This window comes from Henckelia pumila, chromosome 2 (assembly GCF_033568475.1).
Source record: "Henckelia pumila isolate YLH828 chromosome 2, ASM3356847v2, whole genome shotgun sequence".
In the NCBI taxonomy this organism is placed as follows: Eukaryota; Viridiplantae; Streptophyta; class Magnoliopsida; order Lamiales; family Gesneriaceae; genus Henckelia; species Henckelia pumila.
In genome coordinates, this window is record NC_133121.1 from 62,129,523 (window position 1) to 62,142,516 (window position 12,994).

Sequence of the window (12,994 nt, forward strand, 5' to 3'; positions counted from 1 at the left end):
ATCACATATTGTACATGGTGGGCATGGAGTTGGGCATATAGAGTTGGGCACCATAAAAGAACTCTATATATATATATATATATATATATATATATATATGTTTTTATGACCATAATAAAATATGATTTTTATATGTGTGTGTGTATATATATATATATGTCTTTTTTGACTATGATGTGTATGATATTTGAATGAAATAAAATTGAATAGTTTTTTTTTTTTAATAAATCATAAGAAGGGTTAAAGTGAAATGTAATATGATATTAATGATCGTGGTTGAATTTCTTTGAAAATGATATGAATTTATTTTTTAAAGGAAAAAATAAACATCATACTAAATACATGATATATAATGAAATAATCACTGGAATTAAAGATATTATTCAAATATATGTAATTGAATTAATTTCGCATATATTGCATGTATGGAAGATTCGATCCACAATAAGTTTGGAGGAAGAGGCGAAATAGAATTAATTGAAATTCAGGATCACAAATAAAAAATACTGGGGAAATGTTGATTTCTTTTTTTTTTTTTTTTCCTTTTATGAGAAATAATAATTTAAGTAGAGGTTTTTAAAACACCAAGCTTGGCCAATTATTCAAACAAATTTTTTTTTTTGACAATAATTATTCAAACAAATTAATGGGCAGGTTATAGAGAAACAGGTGGGTCATCTAGCTATTTGAAATTGTGCTCAACTGAAAGAAATTGTGCTCAATTTCATATTGGTCCACCAAGATCTCTTCATTAATTGTGGAAAGAGTCCTCTTGAATCAGATTTTTGAGGAACTTATTGATAGAGAATTTGGTTTTGTTAGATTATATATATTGTCCTAGTAGATTTTGATATTTAAACGAGCTTATATTGAGATGCAATTGAGTTCTAAAGAATTTGGGAAATAATTTTCATTTCACGAAAAGCGGATATGTAATAGTTATTACGAGAGAAAATGATTTTTTGGTCATTTAACTTTTTTATTTTTTGGTTTTGATCCATTAAGTTTTCAAAGTTTAGTTTTGGTACACTTAATTTTTATTTTAGGTTATTTTGATCCAATTTAAGACGTGACATCTTGACATTTCATCATTTTTTACGATACATCATCATTTTTCAATGTCACGTTAGCATTTTTCGGTGTCACGTCGTTCGTTGGACCAAAATTGCCGAAAATTAATAATTAATGTACCACAACCAAACTTTAAAAAATTAATGGACCAAAACAAAAAACGAGCAGGTTAATGGACCAAAAAAATTATTTTCTCTTATTATAAAATTCTATTTACAGCAAGGTTATAAAAAATGCGAAGCGTGATTAAACGTCACGATCAAGCTTTAAACTTCACAAACTTAAGCGAGTTTAGAATAAACTTAAGAGTGAAAATGTGTTTTTCATTTTTTATATAATTTTAATTATATCAAGTTAATCAACAGAATAAATTACATATAAACTTAAAAATTTTAAGAATAAATAAATATATTTTAAGTTATAAAAAATGCAAGTCTCAAAATAACAAATTATATGGAGTAAAATATCTGTGTTGGGTTAGGTTTTATATCCTAGTCGCGAAGAAAAGAAATGCACGAAGCAAATTTAAAATAAATTTTAAAAGTTAAAAAAAATTAAAAAATAAAAATTTTAGTTAAATATGATTTTTAAAAAATTATTTTTTCATGATTTTTTCATATTTTTCTGCGCTTAATATGGTTAATCGAAAAGTTGATCGTTTTTTCACATTTTTTACCAAAGTGAATATTTCTGTTCACGTTTCACGCTTAATCGCGATTAAGCAGCATTTTTTGCGTTTTTTAGAACATTGTTTACGGTAATGCTTACACGGTATGGACCACAACATAAAAATTATGAACAAAAGTCCATTTTCCAAATTATATCATCATATCAAGTATAAGTTCCCTTTAGGTATACGAATGAAAATGTCTTTCCAAATAGCATATGATATTATGATCGGGATTAATCGGTGTAAACTATGCACCTAAAATTAAAGAAAGTAGGCAATATCTTGTTTTTTTTCCCAAGTAGACAATCTTCATCCGAAGTAAGCAGACCCATAATTAATGAAATTAGGCAATCTTTTTTTGAAAGTAGAAAATCTTTTTCTTCTTTGTTTTTTGCTTTTTAGAGAGAAGCTAGACAATCTTAATCCCAAATAAGATTATTTGATTTTATTTTTTTACAAAGAGAAATTAATTTTGTAAAAAACATATACTTTAAATTTTCTTTCCTAATTAATGTATATCTTAGATCGGTCCCACCTCCGGGATTTAAATATTTATGAGGCAAGAATTAACTTATGGTTCAAAATCATGCATTGACCCCACGAAGATTGTGATTTCTTGCACTTGTGGACGTGAATTAATACAATGTTGGACGTAATTCAGAGAAGACCCAAGTTTGATTAGGATTTGTAAATTTGAAAAGCATAGGATAGATCTAGGGGGATAATTTGATCTCCCCGCACTACTCTATGTCCGTGCAAACAAGACTGCATAAAAAAGTTTATTTAAGTCATATTTAGGGAGTGTTTTGCAAAATATTATATTTTTGTAAAAATGATTAAATTTATAAATTATAAAAAAATTAAGATAATTTAAAAGTTGGTAGTGTTTGAAAAAAAAATGTGAAAATCTAAAAATAAAAGTTGGGTAGTGTTTGATAAATTAGTGATTAAAGTGATTTAATATTGACCTTTTTATTATAATCACTTTTGGAGAATCATAATACTAGCTTTTGAATTTCAATTAATTTAAGCATAAGCTAACACATAATTTAGGTTTAAGAAACACACAAAAATGATTTTTTTAAGCCTACATCTAACAATTACTTTTTTTTTTTAGTAATTACAAACACTCCCTTAATATTTGTCTTCGTTTTACAAAAATAATTAAATTGTTTTGCTATAGATCAAAGCCCATTACAACAGAGCGTATTATCCGAGGGACAAAATTGGGCTGTAACCTACTAGTTATTTTTTATCTTAAACCTTAATATATGTGTAACCCATCAATTTTTTTAAGTCCATTAGATCCTTTAGTTTTGATGATAAAAAACAATATATCATTGTTATAAATTAGCTGCCTTTTACTAATAAATCAGGTTCTCAAGACTCAAGCAGTTCAAGATCTCAATCAGATGCTTTCCTTCTCTGTCTCTCCCGGTCAAGATGATCACCTCACCCGGACAGAAGGATTGTCTCACCTTGGATGTTTGCCTCTCTCAGATTTTCAACAAACAGCCTTCCTAGACCGGTTACCATATCAGAGATTTTGCACAACGGTCGAGAGAATATCTTATGATACGAGTTTCACATACTTCGAAGTATTTCAGATGTTTTATCAGAAACATTTCGGTTGAGAAGCAATGCACAACTATCAAGAATCAAGAAGTCGGAATTATAACCTAACTGTGCAATGCCTAGAGTATGCGCAGAAAATGTCTGCAATCCTTGTTTTCTTATTTGGACGCAGTCCAAATCGCGCATAAATTGAAGTGTACTATCTATCAAGGATGACATCGACATTTATACTCTTGCATTTATGAGAAATTTAATGTCCCTACAGTCGAACGTTAAACATGAACGTTGAAAGAGACTCTATATATAGAGGTATATAGAGGATGCTTTTATGAGAGAATGTGAAAACCAATTTGAACAGGTGCTTATCTCTCTGATCTCTCATTCAAAAAGTGTGCATTCCTATTGATTATTTGAGCACACTCAGAGTTCTATCTTTATCTACCCAAACCACCATCGCCTAAGAGATATAAATTTGGTCATCAAAGATCACTCAGGGTTATCAGAGTTTGAACCGGTTCAAGAGAGAGAGTCTTCGGAGAAGAGTTTGCTTTGTTTAGATCGAAAGATTCAAACAATTTCTTATATATATATATATATATATATATATATATATATATTGACAGGAGTTTGTAAATCTTTATTAAAGATTAAGAGTATCACGAGTTATAAGTCGATCCAACTACAAAGAAAAATTTCGACATACCCACATAAAAGGTGTAGGGGAAGAAAGAAAAAATTTTGCTAAGAAGTGGACTACTTCATTAGCCGTCCTCCTAGAATGAAAAAAAAAAAGAGATACTATCAAAAATAGAGCTAAGAGACTCAATCTCTAGAGCACATAAACCAGCATAACTCAGATCACTTGAAGGCTCCGTGACTGCTTGCACTGCCAAAAGTGAATCTCAAAAAACTTGAATACTCAGGAATCCCCTAGATCGAGCAACTTTGAGTCCTTCCCGGATAGCAATTAATTTTTGGTATATTGATAGGATTTGAGGTCTTATCATTGAGTTAACTAGGATCAGTTTATTTTAGGAGTGATTTGTATATAAGAGTGTGTAAACCAAAGTTTCATCATGGAATAAAAGAGTGTAACTTTTTTATACCAACTAGTGGCAATTGCAGTTTATGTAACTTTGCTCAAGATTCTACCTGCCACTTTTTATTCTTTTGTGATGCGATTAAACACTTTTGGAAATGAACAGAGTTTGTTGAGGTGATGAAGAGGGAGAAGGACGGTTGCACACTAGACTTTTGTGAATGGATGAGATTGAAGCTGACTACCGATGAATTTGAACATTTTTCTATCCAAACTTGGGTTGTGTGCATGACATGATACACAAAGCTTCATACATGATTCAGGCAAGTTTGTGATATCAGTGGATGTAAGTTGGTGTGAGTCCTTCTTAGCCAACTTTCGTTCAGCATGCCACGCAACTCAATCCAGTGAGGCGCATTCGGGGAGAAGGGCCAACAAAAAATGGCAACGTACAAATGATAGTATGCTCAAAATGAATGTGGACATGTGTGTTAATGACATCTAGATACAGTGTGGGAGGAGTGTTGCGAGATGAACAAGGTCAATTGCTTCTGGACTTTGGTAATTAAATCTCTCAACCTTTGTCTGTGGTTCATGGCGAGCTCTTGGCCATCTGAGAAGGGGTCCAACTTCTTTATGGAAAAAATTTCTTTAATGTCCAAGTTGAAAACTGATTCTTTATTATCAGTGCATGCAGTCTTGACTACGCAAGAAAACCTTAGTTATAATGATTATTTCGTCTAAGGATCAAGAACCTTTTGAAGCTTCCTGTTATTAACAATTTGATTCATGAGAATAGATTGGCTAATAGTATAGCTCATAAAGTTGCTCATTTTTATTCTTTCTCACATTCATCGTTTGTTTGGGTGAATGATGAGTTTTTCTCGTGGTTGATAGAATTTGTAATGACGATATTTCTTAATAAATTTACAATTTTACCTCAAAAAAAGAGGGGGAGACGTAGAAGGATTTTTCTTCGAACTTCCATATATTATGTGTTCTTTATATTTCATTATTACTTATCTTGTTGTGTTCATTATTATGTCGAGTATAAAAGAAATCATTGAAAATACTCAAACTATTCTATTTAGTTGTTCGACAATTTTTAGGTGTTGAGATATTTGGTCAAGTTGGTTAACACCTACTTGACCGACCACATTAGTTAGTGATTTTTAAGCAAATACTTTAAAAATATTATGCACTCCCCCTCTACACACGTTAACAATAATCCCAACAAACTCTAAAATAATATATTATTTAATGGACAATGACAGGAGGGTTAACAAAATTCCAATAGTCTAAAGCTTAAATTTGAAACTCAATTTATTTAATTATTATTATTAGGAAAAACTGTAATTTTGGTCTTGTATGTTTGTCACTTTGCGATTTCGGTCCTCTATATTTTCATATTTCAGTTTTAGTCCTGCATGTTCTGATTTTTGGCAATTTCAGTCATTTTTCATCGAAAATGCTTACGTGACATTATACACGTCAGCTCCACAGCAGCACTGCAATGGTGCCACATCAGTGCCACATCGAAAAAAAAACTAGAATTGCCAAAAAAATAAAGATAACCGACTAAAACTGAAACATGAAAGCATAGATGACCAAAATCAAAAAGTGACAAACCTACAAAACCAGAAAATTAATTTTTTCTTATTAAATTATTATTATTCATTGCAGTTTGTTGGTTTGTGTAAAGTGAAATATTTGTGATTTAATTTTCTGTTTGATTATTTACGTACGTTACATTTTGATTATAATTATTCTTTATCGTTTATTTTGTGAGCAAATTGGTGATAAATTTCCAAACCCAAACTTGACTTTGCCCTAGCTCCCTACCCATAAGATTCTTTGCAATATCTTCCTAGGACCACAAAACTTGAATATTTAATTGTTTAATTCTTGTACTGGATTTATGCTTTTTTATGCTTAAAATCTAAAGACTTTATGCTAAAATCTGAAGATTTTGTGCTTATTCATGGTACAAAGAATTATCCGTAAAAATGGTATCAAAGCCTTAGGTTAATTATTCAGACATAATATTATTCTTTAATTCATGCTTTTCTTTGTTGAGGAGAAGATTTTTTTAAAAAAGATGACTTCAAACGAAGGTTTGAATCAAGAGGATTTTATTCATATGAAATCCTATAAACAAGTTAATCTATTCACAATAGATTACTTACAACAGGTTGTGATTAATGCTCTTAATTTTGAAGATATAAAGAAAAATGATTTCTAACTCTCAATTTTTAGAGATTACCTCAGATTCCTCTAAACTCTCCGGAGATCTTAGAGAAATTCAAAAGACGGTACAATATTACAGCAATCAGCTGTATGAAATGTCTCGACAAATTGAAGAAATCCTTAAGAAACAAGAAGAAATTATTGGAAACCTAAAGGATCTTCAAAATAAAATCATAAATCTAGAACACACTTTGGGTTATAGAAAAGGAAATACAGGAGGAAGATTACCACTTTCATTTGGTACCGAACCTTTGTTACGTCAGAAAGGTAAAACAAAAATGGTCCAAAAACCTTTAACCAATGATGAAATGATGATTAATCTTATAAAAGCAGTATCAGAGAAAAACACTATCTGATGACTACTTTAGAAAGATTAAATCTCGAGGATCTACAAGATCTTGCGGATTCTTTTGCGAATCTCAAAGTAGTAGATCTAAAAATGAATTCCCCTGAGGGTGAACAACCCATAGTGAATCCCCCAAGATATGTGGTTAAAACAGAAGAACCACATAGTGAGTTTCAGGTTGGAGAAAATTCACATCCAGCAGGAACCAGATCGATAAGGATTAAAATCCCACTCCATCAAACTCCTTACGAAAAAACTGTTTTAGATCCAATACATCCTTACGGGGTTATGTTAAACCTTGATGTTTTGGACTTCAAAAACAGAGAAGATCTTATAGATGATTGGACGTCAGCTATGAGAATAGCAGCAGGTACATTAGATCTCAATAAAGAAAGATTCATTAAACTTCTAGAAATGAGTCTAATGGGATCTGTTAAGATCGCATGGGAGATGAATATGCCAGAAACTAAGGAATCAATCTTAGCAGGAGAATCCCTCAGCGAGATTGGTGAAAGAATGGCCACCCTATTTAAAGCACAATTCATAGGGGTAGACTATTTCAATAATCAAGATACAGAGAAAAAGAGAAGATATACTCAAGCTCTTTATAGCCTCGAGTTACATGATATCTGCTTAGTTGATAAATACATTATGTTATTCACTAAATACAGATGGAATTCGGGAGTCGAGGAAAATATAGCTATTCAGCTATTTTTTGAAAAAATGTCAAGTCCCTGGAGAGAAATGCTGATTAAAGAATATGCTCCAGGCAATCTTGATATATTGGCAAGACGTGCCTCCTTTTTGAAAGGAAAATTAGCAGAATGGTGCCATATGACAGCATTACAGAAGAACTACAAGAAAATAAGGGGTATAGATAAGCGTACACCTTTGTGTTGTAGAGAAAATGATCTTCCAACGATCATTGGAAATAGATCACAGGGATTTAAAAGGAAAAAATTCAAAAATAATCCCTATAATAAAAGAATGAAAAGTTCTTGGAAACCAAGAACATTTTGGTCCAAACAAAAGGTCAGATTCTATAGATCAGGTAGAAGAAGTGGACCTACAAGAACATCCCCAACAAAAAGCTCATCACAAAGCAGGGGAAGAACACCATCAAGAAGAACTTTCCGAAGAACTCATACAAGAGCAAGTGAAAGTTTCAAGGATTGCAACTGCTGGACATGTGGAGCAAGAGGACATATATCTAAAAATTGTCCAGAAAACGAGAAAAAATGAGTTAAACTCTTTGAAGCAACACCAGATATGGATGATGCGGTCTTCTTTCAAGATCTAGTCCAAGTATATCAATTTGAGGATATCCCCTAAGATGAAAGCATATACGAAGAAGAGATATTGTTTAGTCGAGAAGTTTCTGAAGATGAATCAGAATCAGAATCAGAGTAAAGAGGAAGTGTTTTGTCATGAAACACATGAAAGTTTGGCTGGGTTCTTTAGTCAAACCACGATATCTCATAATATGGTCCAAAGAATTATGAGAGAAAATCCAACATTACAGAAGTACCAAGGATTTTCGGCAGGACAAGTTGAAAGAGTCTTAGGAAACCTAGGGTTAAGACAAAGAAGACATAATTTGATTTATAAGGTATCCAGAAGGGAAATGGCGATCCCTATAGAACTAACCAGTAATCAAATTGAAATGCAGTTAATTTCCTTTGAAGAAATTCGAGAAGAATTACATAAATTAAAAGCAGAAGTAGCAAAGACAATGTCTTGGATTCATATTGGAGCAATCCAGATTATGATCAAGGCTACTTTTAAAGAGGGAATAGATTCACCCATAGATATCATAGTATGCGATAAAAGAATGGGGAATATACAAGATGCGGTTCTAGGAACTATCTCGGGAAATTTATGTGCAGGAAAAATTATGGGAGTTATTTATCCAAGAATAGCCTACAATTTAGCTGATAAAGATTTTAGTCGAGCCTTGACTTTGCATCAAAAATTCAAGGAAAAAAGACTAATGAAGGAAGGTAATAGGCCATATTCTATTACGTATCAAATTTCATATGCTCTTTCTAATACTCACCATTCTGAATTATTTATTAGAAATGAGTTCATTGAAATTCCAGAGATCTTTGGGAAAGTTGCTCAAGAAATATATCCGGAAAGAATCGAGTTTCCTTCAATTCAGAAAACAGACATTCAAATTCAAGACATACCGGTTCTATACAGAGACCTTAAAATAGAACCCCGAAGGTTATCTTTCCAAGGAGACAGAATGACAAGCAGGAGATGGGACAAATCTCCTATTCAAGAAATTCCACCAGAAGAAAAAGAGTTTTCTATAATAGAAAAACTTAGATCTCCAGAAGGATGGAAAGAATTGAAAATAGTATTCGAAATTACAAGTCATCGGAACTTGTTCTCTTGTAACTCGATTTACTATTTGGAACAACAGGAAAAAGGAACTTACCAAGGAGTGATAAATATTGGAGAATTGGAAGTTCAAATATGGGGAATTCCAGAAAAAGAAATAGATCAACTCATTCTTGGTCTAGAATTCCTGGAGGACCATAAACCATGGAAACGCCTTGAAAAAGGAATAGAGTTCATGGAAAAAGAAAAGACTTGGAGAATTCAATAAGAATTATACGAAATGAAAAACCAAGAGAATTGGATAAGGGACAATCCCTTAATCAGATTCGAGAACTCTGTTCGCAGACAGAGGAAGAAGCAACAGTTGAAATTAGTAAGTCATGAACATGATTTACTAGAACACATTGAAGAAATAGAAAGGAGTAACCATACTCTACCTTCTGAGGCATTAGGGAAACTAAAGGTAAATAGTCTTAATCGGATTACTGAGTTACAACACAGTCTGTTAAAAATGGCGGGGCCATTTATTAATCCCTTTAAAAAATGACAACAAGTCCTTTCTCCATATACATTCCGATAGGGATGTTATATGAACAATATAAGGCTGAGTATTTTGTAGCTTATATTGACTCGGGAGCAGGAATTTGTACAGCAAAAAGAGGAGTCTTCCCTGAAGAATGTGAAGAGGAATTGCCAAAAATTGCTGGACGAGATTTCTCTCGAAGAATTTTAATTCTTTGCAAAGAAATAAAACAAGCAGAGATCCTTATGGGAGGTGCAATTCAAACACCTTGGTACAAGGTAAAAACACCATAAATCTATTTTCATGATACAGGAGCTGATATCCTGTTAGGAAATAACTTCTTACAAATGTTTAAGAAGTACATACAAGACAATGAGTCAAGAAGACTTATGTTCACTACAATTTGTGAGCATAAAATTATCGTTCAAAGACTCAAGGTTGCTTTTTATCGACAATTGCCGATAATATTTCGCAGCCAGCGTGGTGATAAAGGACAACTTTTTCACCCAAAAATGAAAGATCCAAGAAGGTTTGGAGAAACCATGTTGAAAATAACAACAGAACAAGAACTCCAAACAGAGGATATGGAGCTTCTCAAGGTAACTCTAAATCACAGAGATATAGAGTTAGAGAATAAAGTATCCCTTGAAGATGTCAAAAAGAAGCTCAAAAAAAGTTACAACGGGAGCAGGAATTTGTACAGCAAAAAGAGGAGTCTTCCCTGAAGAATGTGAAGAGGAATTGCCAAAAATTTCTGGACGAGATTTCTCTCGAAGAATTTTAATTCTTTGCAAAGAAATAAAACAAGCAGAGATCCTTATGGGAGGTGCAATTCAAACACCTTGGTACAAGGTAAAAACACCATAAATCTATTTTCATGATACAGGAGCTGATATCCTGTTAGGAAATAACTTCTTACAAATGTTTAAGAAGTACATACAAGACAATGAGTCAAGAAGACTTATGTTCACTACAATTTGTGAGCATAAAATTATCGTTCAAAGACTCAAGGTTGCTTTTTATCGACAATTGCCGATAATATTTCGCAGCCAGCGTGGTGATAAAGGACAACTTTTTCACCCAAAAATGAAAGATCCAAGAAGGTTTGGAGAAACCATGTTGAAAATAACAACAGAACAAGAACTCCAAACAGAGGATATGGAGCTTCTCAAGGTAACTCTAAATCACAGAGATATAGAGTTAGAGAATAAAGTATCCCTTGAAGATGTCAAAAAGAAGCTCAAAAAAAGTTACAACGAGCATCCATTGGCATGGTGGGATAGAAATCAACTCAAAGTCAGTCTTACTCTAAAGGAAGGCAAAGAGTATGAATTCGTCAGATATAAGCATATCCCGATGAACATAACAGATTAAAGGGATATGGGAATAATTATCAAGGAATATTTGGACCTTGGTTTAATCAAAGAAGGAGTTTCACCATATAGCAGCCCAGGTTTTCTGGTTAGAAATCATGGTGAAATAAAAAGAGGGAAACCCAGGCTAGTTATTAAATACCAAGGTATTAATAAAATCCTGGAGTTTGATGGGTACTTCATACCGAGTAGAGAACACCTAATTAGCTGTGTACGAAATGCTAGAGTGTTCTCAAAATTTGATTGTAAGTCTGGATTTTACCAGATTCGAATGGAAGAAGGAAGTAAGAAATTCACAGCCTTCTCTACTCCACAAGGACACTATATTTGGGAAGTTATGCCTATGGGATTAGCTAATGCACCCCAGATATTTCAAAGAAAGATGGATAACCTTTTTAAAGATTATTTCAACTTTATGTTTGTTTATATTGATGATATTCTTATAGCATCAAAAAATATAGACGAACACGTTAAACACTTAGAGATTTTCTCTAAAATTTGTAAACAAGAAAGATTGGTTTTATCTGAAAAAAAAGCAGTCATAGCAACGAGAAAAATTGAATTCCTCGGTATTGAGATTGATGAAACTGGAATAATTCTACAACCCCATATTGTGGAAAAGGTAAAGAATTTTTCAGACAAACTCAAAGATGTAAAACAACTCCAGAGTTTTCTTGGAGTAGTTAATTTTGCAGGGATGTTTATTAACAATCTAGCAATGTACAGAAAAGTGTTCAGTCCTTTGTTAAAAAAGGATGCTAGGTTTATATGGACCGATGACCATACTAAAGGGGTAAAACAATTAAAAAAGATATGTAAGAATCTCCCAAAAATGGCTATACCCGTAGATGAAGATGATATGGTATTATTTACGGATGCCAACGACGATTGGTGGGCACCAGTCCTTACCAAGATCACTCCAGATGGGGAAATACCATACAGATACTGTAGCGGTCTTTTTCAGAATCGGAGGCCATTAGATGACATATCAATGAGAAGGAATTTTATGCAGTTAAAAGGGCTTTTGAAAAATGGCCATTATTTTTACTTGCTAAAAAATTCACTCTGAAGGTTGATAACACCCAGGTAAAAGCTTTCCTAAAAAATAAGATTGAATCTAAACCTGAGAAAGCTAGGTTATTAAGATGGCAAGCATTATGTCAAAATTATATTTTTGATATTGTTATTATTAAATCTCATGAAAATATTCTTGCAGATTTCTTAACAAGAGATGGAAGGCAGTGACGTGGATTCCATCATGAAAATGCAGAGGCATCTCAGGGAACACATTGGGTTTCTTCAAAACGAGTTCAACCAGTTAGCCATTAATGCTGAAATATTGGCCGGCAGGTTACAACAAGCTGATCGGATCAAAATATCTAATCGAATTACAAGATGTATGCAAGCTCAAACACAACTATGAGCTGCTATTCAAGGGCCAATTGTGAAGGCTATAGAAAAACCATTGGTTTCTCATAAACAAGATATGCTAAAACCATTGGTTTTACAAGAACAAGAAATACAACCACCGGTTGTGAAACAAGATGTTGAGGAATCCAAAACTCAAGAAACAAGTGCTAATCTATCATCAGCCTTTGATGAGCTGGATGAAGCAACAATTGATGAGGATAACTCATCAAGTCAACCCTCCGCCTCTGGAGTAAAAGAGGAAGAGATCAATCTTAGGCCCAACACTGACAAGGGCAAATCTAAGATTGATACTAATCCATCTATTATTTCTCCATTCCAGGTTTATCAACAAAGGTGGGAGAAATTGAATACAAGGAGTGAAATCAACCCGAAC